Here is a 10,212-nt window from a genome sequence, read left to right as displayed (position 1 = left end):
TGTGACCTTGCAGTTTACTTCATTACTGTTGTGTAAGGTGTTACAGTCCACCACAGTATTTTAGGCACAGACTTTACAATTCGGCATTGTCTCCCTGACCCCAATTAGATTCTCTTTTTACAGTATAATCTTCCTGGACTTCTTGCCAATTTAAAAAAATTTGTTCCAGTAAATTATTGAAACAAGGACACCTTCCCAAGAAAGTCCTGTGAAAGTTTAAAGTTGTTGAAGTTCACGACACTTAAAATTCTCCTGACCTGTGTATAAGCAAGGTAATGTATTAAAACATTTGCTTTATAATGAAGTAATTCTATTAGAAAGGACTGCAGAAATTACTTATTGGATCTTACTGGATGACTAGCAATGAATAAAAACCCTAATGTTTATTTGAAGTGATAATTTGTACTGAAATTGTAAAAAAAAAAAACATTAAATGTTTTATCTTTTTTTTAAATGTGGCTTATTTCTTTTCAGATATGAAGAGAACCTTGGGATATCTTCCAAAGCTAGCCTTTTATTCTGGATGAAATGCAATTACTAGTTATTCCTCTGAGGTTTTGGTTTTGTTTCTTTTTTCAACCATCAAATTAAGTTGAAGCAACATAAAAGTAATAATTTGGTTCAGAATTTATGAGTTGAAGGCTGCTAGCAGGGACCACAGCCATAACATATACAATAACTTTATGCTATAATGCTGAGAGATGCTGGGATTCATTTTCTATAGGATCTTATAGCAAACTTAGATTGCTGGGGTGGCTTGAGTACATTACTTCATAGAAGACTGGAGAAAGGAGTAAACAATCTTCCAGTTCTGTCTAGGTTTGTTCTTAGCTAATTAATAGACAAAATTTAGGTCATAAATGTTCTCTGATTTCTTTCAGCAATAAGAATATACTGACAATCTCCACATCATAAAGATGCCCAGTCCTTCCTGACCAGTAAGGACTATATTGAATTCATTTAATCTGAGTGCCTGGGAGTTGGATACGGAAGAAGGAAACGGCTGGTTACAGTACCTTCCTTTCCCAAGGTCATGGATTGAAACTCATCCTCATACAAGGCAAACTGTTGGCAGTTATATAATCAGCTCTATCTCCATGAGGTAGGAGACTACAAATGAGAGAGTGATTAATTGTGAACAGAGGACCAGGGGAGATTTGAGAGAAGAGGATTAAGAATATGACATGTAGCAAAGTGGATGTATGTACATGGAAAGAATGAGCTGATGGGAAAGAATTTCAGAGCACCTTAAATGACAGTTTAGGATTTTATTGTTAGGATTTTTATCTGTTTATGTAGATAATAGAAGTAGTAAGTGGCAAAAAGACCTAAATAAATCTGAGTGTAGCGTGCTTAAGATTACAGACTTTGCCTGGGCTAATAGCAGTATTTCAGAGCATCTGGAACATCATTTATAAATGGTGTGAGGTAGGGGGTCCAACATCCTCCTCAGTGATAGTTATACTGTACCATTTATTAAATAACAAACCATTGCTCTCTCTTTCTTAATTGGGTTTCTCAAGGTGTTACCCAGTTTTTTTTTGACATTTTCAAATAACAACATTGGTATTTGTATATCCTTTCTATTGTTAATTTTTATTTTGTTGGTTTTTAAAACATTTTTCATTAACTTCAATTTATCTTTAATTTGCATCCTTTTCTACTTTTTGTTTAGTTTTGTCATTTTCCTAATTTCTTAATTAAAGCTAGCACTGGGTTTCATTATTTTTAGTCTTGCTTAACAATAAAGACATTTAAAGTTATATATTTTCCCCTGATTGTAACTTTAACTGCACCCTACACATATTAGCATGAAATAGTCTATTTCATTCATCTCTGGACTGTAATTTGCTTTTAGTTTCTCTTTGATTCAAGGAAGACTGTGCAATTTTCCAATAGTTAAGAGTTTGTCTGGCATTTTAAAATTGTTTCCTCCTAATTTTATTGGATTATGACCTGAGAATATGGCCTAGATAAACATCTACTTTTTAAAATTTATTGAGGTTTGCTCCATGGTCAAGTGCAGGATTGAGTTTTCTAGTGATTTCATCAATACAAAATAAAAATGTTTTTTAGTTGTAGGGTAAAAAAGTGTGTGGTGTGTGACATACCATGTGTTCGTTCCACTGTCCCCCAATGGAACAGGTCTTTCTGGAAGGCACTTCTGTCAGGGGATGGGTGCAGGCTCTAGTTCTAACTCTAATATAGTGGCCTCCCATTGTTCTTACTGAGAATCCTTAGATTTTGTTGAATAAAAGGCTTCTCAATTTGTTGTCTTTTGATCAATCTCTAGACATTTGAATGATTGTCTTTGCTACCTTTGACTAGTTTAATAGATCTCTTTCTCTGGGGGAGAGGTTTCCTTAGCTGCTCACACTGCCATTACAGAGTCTCTGCTTCCTGGGCTCTCTCCTCTTGTGCCACTGGTCTACCTGTCAATCTGTGTCAATATCATGTTGTATTATTTCTTTGATATCTGGTAAAACAAGCCCTTCTATTCTTGATCCTTAGCATTTTCATATAAAAATTTTGGAATCAATTCATCAAGTCCTGTTTAAAAACTAAAACCTATTGGAATTTTTTACTGGGACTTCATGAAATAGAATGGACATCTTTACAGTACTGACCCTTTAGTCTAAGAACATGGTATATTTCTCCACTTAAGTATTCCATTAATGTTTCTCAAAGTTTTTAACTTTTAAAAATTTTCAAACATACATGAAATCAGAGTGAATAATTTGAACTCTCATATATCCATCACCAGGATTTAATAGTAATTTAACATTTTGCTATATTTGGTTTATTTATTTCCTTTGCTGAAATTTTTTTTTTTTTTTTTTTTTTTTTTGTGGTACGCGGGCCTCTCACTGCTGTGGCCTGTCCCGTTGCGGAGCACAGGCTCCGGACGCGCAGGCTTAGCGGCCATGGCTCACAGGCCCAGCCGCTCCGCGGCATGTGGGATCTTCCCAGACCGGGGCACGAACCCGTGTCCCCTGCATCGGCAGGCGGACTCTCAACCACTGCCCCACCAGGGAAGCCCTGCTGAAATATTTTTTAAAATTCTGCTATCATGATATTTGACTCCTACTTTCTTATCTCTAAATAATATTTTCTTTTATAACCTTAATACCATGGTTTTATCTAACAGTTAACAATAATTCTTACTTTAAAATTCATTTGCTATTTTTTGCTAGTATACTTAAATATAAGTTTTTTGTGTATTGACTGCATCAAACAACCTTGCTTTTATATAAACTGTCATAAAAATCTAACAATTTACTGTATTTCAATATACCATCAATTATGAGATAATTTACATGCTATTTTTTTAAATTAATTTTTATTGGAGTATAGTTTTTTTTACAGTGTTGTGTTAGTTTCTGTTGTATAGCAAAGTGAATGAGTTATACATATATCCACTCTTTTCTTGATTCTTTTCCCACATAGGTCCTAAGAAAGTGCTATGGTCTGAATGTTTGTTTCCTCCCAAAACTCATATGCTGAAAATTTAACCCCTAAAGATGACAGTGTTAGGAGGTGGAGCCTTTGGGACGTTCTAAGTCATGAGGATAGAGCCCTAACGAGTGGGATTACTGTTCTTATAAAAGAGACCCCTTGAGATCCCTCACCCCTTTCACCATGTGAGGACACAGTGAGAAGGTCCCAGCTGTGAAACAAGAAGAGGGCCCTCACCAGAACGTGACAATGCTGTTGTCTTGTTGTTGGACCTCCAGCCTCCAGAACTGTGAGAAATAAATGTTTGTTGTTTATACGCCACCCAGTCTGTGGTGGTTTGTTATAGCAGCCTGAACAGCCTAAGCCAGAAGGCTTCCAACTTAATTATGACTCATCTATTGTGAGATGTAGCCCACCCACAGAGATGTTAAATGTATTTAATGTCTTTAAATTGATAAAATATGGTGTATGTGGATTCTTTGGATTTTCTTTGTAGACAGTTACCTGCAAATAATGAGTTTTGTTTCTTCCTTTCCCATCCTTGTAAGTTTTATGTCTTTTTCTTGCCTTACAGAGCTGGCTAGGACATTTATTACAACGTTAAATAAAAACATTGGTAATAGGCGTTCTTGTGTTACTCTTCTTCTCTAAGGGAAAATGTTAATATTTTTGCCATTAAGTATGATGTTTATTGTTTTTTGTTCTTTAGACACCCTTTACTATATTAAGAAAATTCTCTTTCTGGATTACTAAATTTATCTTTTTCATGAATGGTGGTTAAATTTTATCAAAGACATTTTCTACGTGTACTGAAATGATTTTTTTTCTCCTTTTGTTTGTTAATATGGCAAATTACACTGATCAATTCTCCAATGCTAAACAACCTTGCATTCTTGGTATAAATCCAACTTGGACAGATTACCTTTTAAAATATTGCTGCACTTAGTTTGTCAATATTTTTGTTTAAGATTTTTGCAACTATATTATTAAGTGAGATTGGCCTGTAACTTTCTCTTTTTTGTCCTGACTTTGTATGGTTTAGGTATCCAAGTTACACTAACCTCAAGAGTTGGGGAGTACACTCTTTTCTATTAACTGAAAGAATATGATAACATTGACATAATTTTCTCCTTAAATTTTTGGTAGAGTTCACCAGGAAAGTAAACTGTGTCTATAGTTTTTATTCTATTTTGAAGCTCTTGGTGCCCTCATGCTTTAGATGGTCTCTTATAAACAGCATATAATTGAGTGTTGTTTTCTTATCTAGCCTGGCATATTTATCTTCTAACTAGGGTATTTAGTCCATTACATTTAATGTAGTAATTGCTATATTTGGGCTTAAATTTAACATCCAATCTTATGCTTTCTCTTTTTACTGTTTCTTGTTTCTTTTCCCATCTTTTCATGCCTTCTTTTGAATTTTTATCATTCTTCTTTTTGTCCTCTCCTAATTTGGAAGTCATTATACCCTATTTTTGTTGGTTACATTTTTATTGGTTATTTTAGAAATTATAACATGTATTAACATTACACTTCCAGAATTTAATCATTATTTTTACCTTCCTCCTGAATAATGTGATGACTTTGGAAAACTTTAACTCCATTTATACCATCCCAACTGTAGTTACTGTGTATTTTAATTTTATATATTTTAACACCTACTCAAGACACTATTATTGTTTTATACAATCAGTGTTCGTTTATTTTATCCAAATAGTTGCCTCTTCTTTCACTCTGCATTTCTTGAATCTCAGCACCTCTGGCTAGATCACTCATTTACCTTCTACCTGAAGTACATCCCTTAACATTTCCATGAATGAAGATCTGCTGGTGGTACAGTTTTAATTTATATAAAAGATCTATTTTATCTTAATATTTTAAATGACATTATCTTTACTGAATGTATTATTCTAGGGTGGGAGTGGTTTTTGGCAATACTGCAGGTGTTCTTCTAGCTTCCATTGACTGATGACTTCTCAACAGTAGCAATCTTAACTGTTACTCCTTTACACTTTTTTTACTCTACTTTTAAGGTTTTCCTCCTGTGTTGGCTTTTCTGCAGTTTCACTATGCTGTGTATAGATGTGAATTTATTTTTATTTGCTCTGCTTTGAATTAGTTGAACTTTTTGAATCTGTGGATTGGTGCCTTTCATCAGTTCTGGAAACTTTTTAACCATTATCTCTTCAGATATTGCCTCTGGGACATGCTTTTTCTCTTCTCCTTTTGGTACTCAAATGAAACATAGAATTTGTTATCATCTTACTTGACAATATCCTTAGTCTTCTGTATTTTCCATCTTTTTTGTCTCTCTGTGCTGAATTCTGGATAAATTTTTGTGACCTCTCTTCCAGTTCACTAATTATCTTTGGTTGTAGCTAATCTAATTTCAGCCTTCTTTTGAGAAGCTATTTTTGGCACTTTCTAAAATCTAAGTCACTGAATATTTTCGTATTTCTGAAGATATTTCAACCTTCTATTTTTTTTTTTCTTTTTCTTTTTGTAAATTTATTTATTTATTTATTTTTGGCTGTGTTGGGTCTTCATTGCTCTGTGCGGGCTTTCTCTAGTTGCAGTGAGCGGGGGCTGTTCTTCGTGGTGGTGCACAGCCTTCTCGTTGCGGTGGCTTCTCTTGTTGCAGAGCACAGGCTCTAGGCACACAGGCTTCAGTATCTGTGGCTCGCAGACTCTAGAGCACAGGCTCAGTAGTTGTGGCGCATGGGCTTAATTGCTCCGCAGCATGTGGGATCTTCCCAGACCAGGGCTCGAACCCGTGTCCCCTGCATTGGAAGGTGGATTCTTAACCACTGTGCCACCAGGGAAGTCCCTTTTTGTCAGTTTTTAAAGTTAATGTTAGAAACTTTCTGTGACTATATTGCAATGCATATGCATAGATTTTAAAATAAAACCTGGGTTTAACCTTAATGCTCAGTAGCTTTGAGACTTCGGGCCAGTTTTATGAATTTTTTTTTAATGCTTGGTTTTCCTATCTCTGAAATATGGCTAATAAAGCTACCTTGTATTCTTATATAAAGCAACACTTGGTGTGTAAGTACTCAAAATGTATTCACTGAATTACAGTTCTGTTTTATCATTAGAATAAGGAACCAATTAGGAGGGTATTACAGTCCAGGCCAAATGTGAACATCTGAACTGGAGTCTGGGCAGTAGAAATGGAAAAGGATTCTGGGACCTTTGGAGCAGAGTGGACAGCATTTGGTAATTAATCATATGTGGGGAGGAGAAGTCAAAACTACTGAAAAAGGTCCTGCTTGAATGAAATGTAATGAATTACCTGAAACAGAAACAGGAGAAATGGACTTGAGGGAGAATAAACAGAATAAAATTCTTAGAAGCTTTCAATATGTTAAATTTTTTTAATTAAAATTTTAAAAATTTAGCTTCATTGAGGTATATAAAACTAAGATATTTAAAGTGTACATTGTGATGATTTGATATATGTATATATTGTGGAAGAATACTTCCCATCTAGTTAACTAACACATCAATCACCTCACACATTTTTTCTTTTTCTTTTCTTTTTTTGATAAGAATATTTAAGTTTTATACTCTGCTAATTTCAATTATACAATAGAATATAGTGTTATCAACAAGAGCCACCATTTCACCATGTTTTACATTAGATCCTCAGACCTTATTCAACTTAAAACTTAAAGTTTTTGTACCCTTTTATGAACCTCTCCCCACTTCCCATCCTGCCCCTCACCCAGGCCCTGGCAACCACTCTTTCTATGTGTTTGACTTTTTTTTTTTTTTTTCCAGATTCCACATATAAGTGGTACTATGCAGTATTTGTCTTTCTCTGTCTGGCTTATTTCACTTAGCACAATGCTCTCAAGTTCCAACCATGTTGCAAATGGCAGGGTTTCCTTCTTTCTCATGGCTGAAAAATATTCCACTGTATGTATATACTACACCTTCTTTATCCCTTCATCCATTGATGGACACTTAGGTTCCATACCTTGGCTATTGTGAATAATGTAGCAATTAACATGGGAGTGCAGATATCTGTTCGATATCCTGTTTGCCTTTCCTTTGGATATATACCTAGAAGTGGGATTGCTGAATCATACGGTAGTTCTTTTTATAATTTTTTGAGGAACCTCCATACTGGTTTCCATAGTGGCTGCAACAATTTACATTCCCACCAACAGTGTGCAGGGTTCCCTTTTCTCTACATCCTTACCAACACTTGATATCCTTTGTCTTTTTGATGATTACCATTCTAACAGATGTATTGGGGTATCTCATTGTGGTTTTGATTTGTATTTCCCTGATGATTAGTGATGTTAAGCACTTTTTCATGTACCTGTTGGCCATTGTATATCTTGTTTGGAAAAATATTCAGTTCCTCTGCCCATTTTTAAATCATATTGTTTGATTTTTGCTATTGAGCTGAATTCTTTATAGTTTTAAAATATTAACCCCTTATCAAATATAAGATTTGCAAATATTTTCTCCCTTTCTGTAGGTTGCCTTTTCATTTTGTTGATGGTTTCTTTTGCTGTGCAGAAGCTTTTTAGTTTGATGTAGTCCTACTTGCTTATTTTTGTTTTTGTTGCCTTTGTTTTTACAGTCAAATCTAAAAAATCATTGCCAAGACTGGTGTCAAGGGGCTTACCTTTGTTCCCTTCTAGGAGGTTTATGGTTTCAGGTCTTAAGTTCAAGTCTTTAATCAATTTTTAGTTGATTTTTATGTGTGGTGTAAGACAGTGGTCCAGTTTTATTCTTTTGCATGTGGCTGTCCAGTTTTCCCAACCATCCTTTTCCCACTGTGTATTCTTGGCTCCTTTGTCATAAATTAATTGACCATATGTGCATGAGTTTGTTTCTGTGCTCTATATTCTGTTCCATTGATCTATTGTCTGCTTTTATGCCAAACCACAGTGTTTTGATTACTATAGCTTTGAAATGTAGTTTGAAATCAGGAAGAGTGATGCCTACAGCTTTTTTTTTTTCAAAATTGCTATGGCTATTCAGGGTCTTTTGTGGTTCCATACAATTTTCTTCTGATGTCTGATCTTATTGATTACTCTTAGAACACTGCATTTTTGACTGGACCCAAGACTTAGAGGTCAAAACTCTCAGAGACATCAGCCTCCATCTCTTGGCAATCTGTTCCTGGCGTTTTGCTTTGGCTTCCTTCATTCTCTTGGCCAAAGGCATAGCATATTCTGCAGCCTCTTCCTTATTTTCCTTAGTACACTGTTTCTTCAGAGCAGTACACCAGTGTGTGTGTTGCACAACATGTGGAGTAACAAGACACTGAATCTTGGGTGCTTTGGTCCCAGGTTTCTCACCTTCTTTGTTTAAGGGCTTTCTCTCAACATATGGGCAAACGCTATCCTCTTTAGAGAGACTGAAAAGTTTCTGGATTCCACCAACTCTTTTGGGCCCCAGGTGACAAGATACAGTAGTATTAATGAGTCCAGGAATATCCTTCTCCCCATTTTTTTATGATGACCAAATTGAGAACACTCAGATTGACAACTGCAGTGCAACCCTGTACAGATCTGTGCTTTCTTTCTCCAGTCCTCCTTGATCTGTAATAGGAATGCCTCTTACTTAGTAGCAGGCCGACATGGCCATGGGTCAATGTACGATGGGGTTACACCCTGATAAATCCATCGTAAATTGAAAATATTGTAATTTGAAAATGCATTTAAAACACCTAACCTGCTAAAAATCATAACTTAGCCTAGCCTACCTTAAATGTAGGCTCACAACACTTACATTAGCCTACAGTTGGGCAAAATCATCTAACACAAAGCCTATGTTATAATAAAGTGTTGAATATCTCATGTAATTTATGGAATACTGAAAGTAAAAAACAGAATGATTGTATGGGTACAGAACGGTTTTAAGTGTATCAGTTGTTTACCCTTGTGATCATGTGGCTGATAAGAGTATCGTACCATATATTGGTAGCCCAGGAAAAGATCAAAATTTGAAGTACGGTTTCTACTGAATGCACACCACTTTTGCACCATCATAAAATCGAAAAATCATTAGGTTGAACCATTGTGAGTCGGGACCATCTGTATTTACATTTACTAGTGAGACTTATGCTTTCATATGTTTTCCTGTTACTAAATAGTGTCCTTTCATTTCAGCATGAAGAAGTCCCTTTAACATTCCTCGTAAGTCTGGTCTGGTAGTGATGAACTCCTTCAGCTTTTGCTTTTCTGAAAAACTCCATCCTTCTTCCACTCTGAAGAACAACTTTGCCAGGTAGAGTATTCTTGGTTTCTTTCAGCACTTGTAATATATTGTGTCACTCCTCTCTGGCCTGCAAAAGTCCTGCAGAATATCTGCTGGTAGTCTTATGGGGTTCTCTTGTACGTAACAAGTTGTTTTTCTCTTGCTGCTTTTAAGATTCTCTCCTTGTTTTGACAGTTTAATTATAATGTGTCTCAGCGTGGGGCTCTTTTTTTTTTTGGCCCTGCCGTGCGGCTTGTGGGTTCTTAGTTCCCTGACCAGGGATTGAACCTGTGCCCCATGCAGTGGAAGCACAGAATCTTAACCACTGGACTGCCAGGGAATTCCCTGGGGCTTTGTTTTTTTGTTTTTCTAAAAATTTTTATTGGAGTATAGTTGATTTACAATGTTGTGTTAGTTTCCAGTGTACAGCAAAGTTTGTGGGTCTCTTTAAATTAATTTTATTTGGAACCCTTTGGGATTCCTGCTTAGGAAAGATTTTACCCTTTATTTCTTTGAATAAGCTTTCTGACCCTT

The 10,212-nt window shown here is 35.6% G+C and overlaps 1 pseudogene across 1 annotated transcript; it reads right to left on the bottom strand.

Moving 5' to 3' along the window:
- Positions 1 to 6,870: 6,870 nt before the first annotated feature.
- On the bottom strand, positions 6,871 to 9,076 carry LOC309811469 (small ribosomal subunit protein eS6-like; annotated as a pseudogene). Its single transcript has one exon. The product of its transcript is annotated as a small ribosomal subunit protein eS6-like (transcript).
- Between the last annotated feature and the right edge of the window lie 1,136 nt (positions 9,077 to 10,212).

The sequence above is a fragment of the Mesoplodon mirus genome, assembly GCF_964341445.2.
Source record: "Mesoplodon mirus genome assembly, chromosome: 10".
In the NCBI taxonomy this organism is placed as follows: Eukaryota; Metazoa; Chordata; class Mammalia; order Artiodactyla; family Ziphiidae; genus Mesoplodon; species Mesoplodon mirus.
This window is presented reverse-complemented; position numbering and strand designations above follow the sequence as displayed.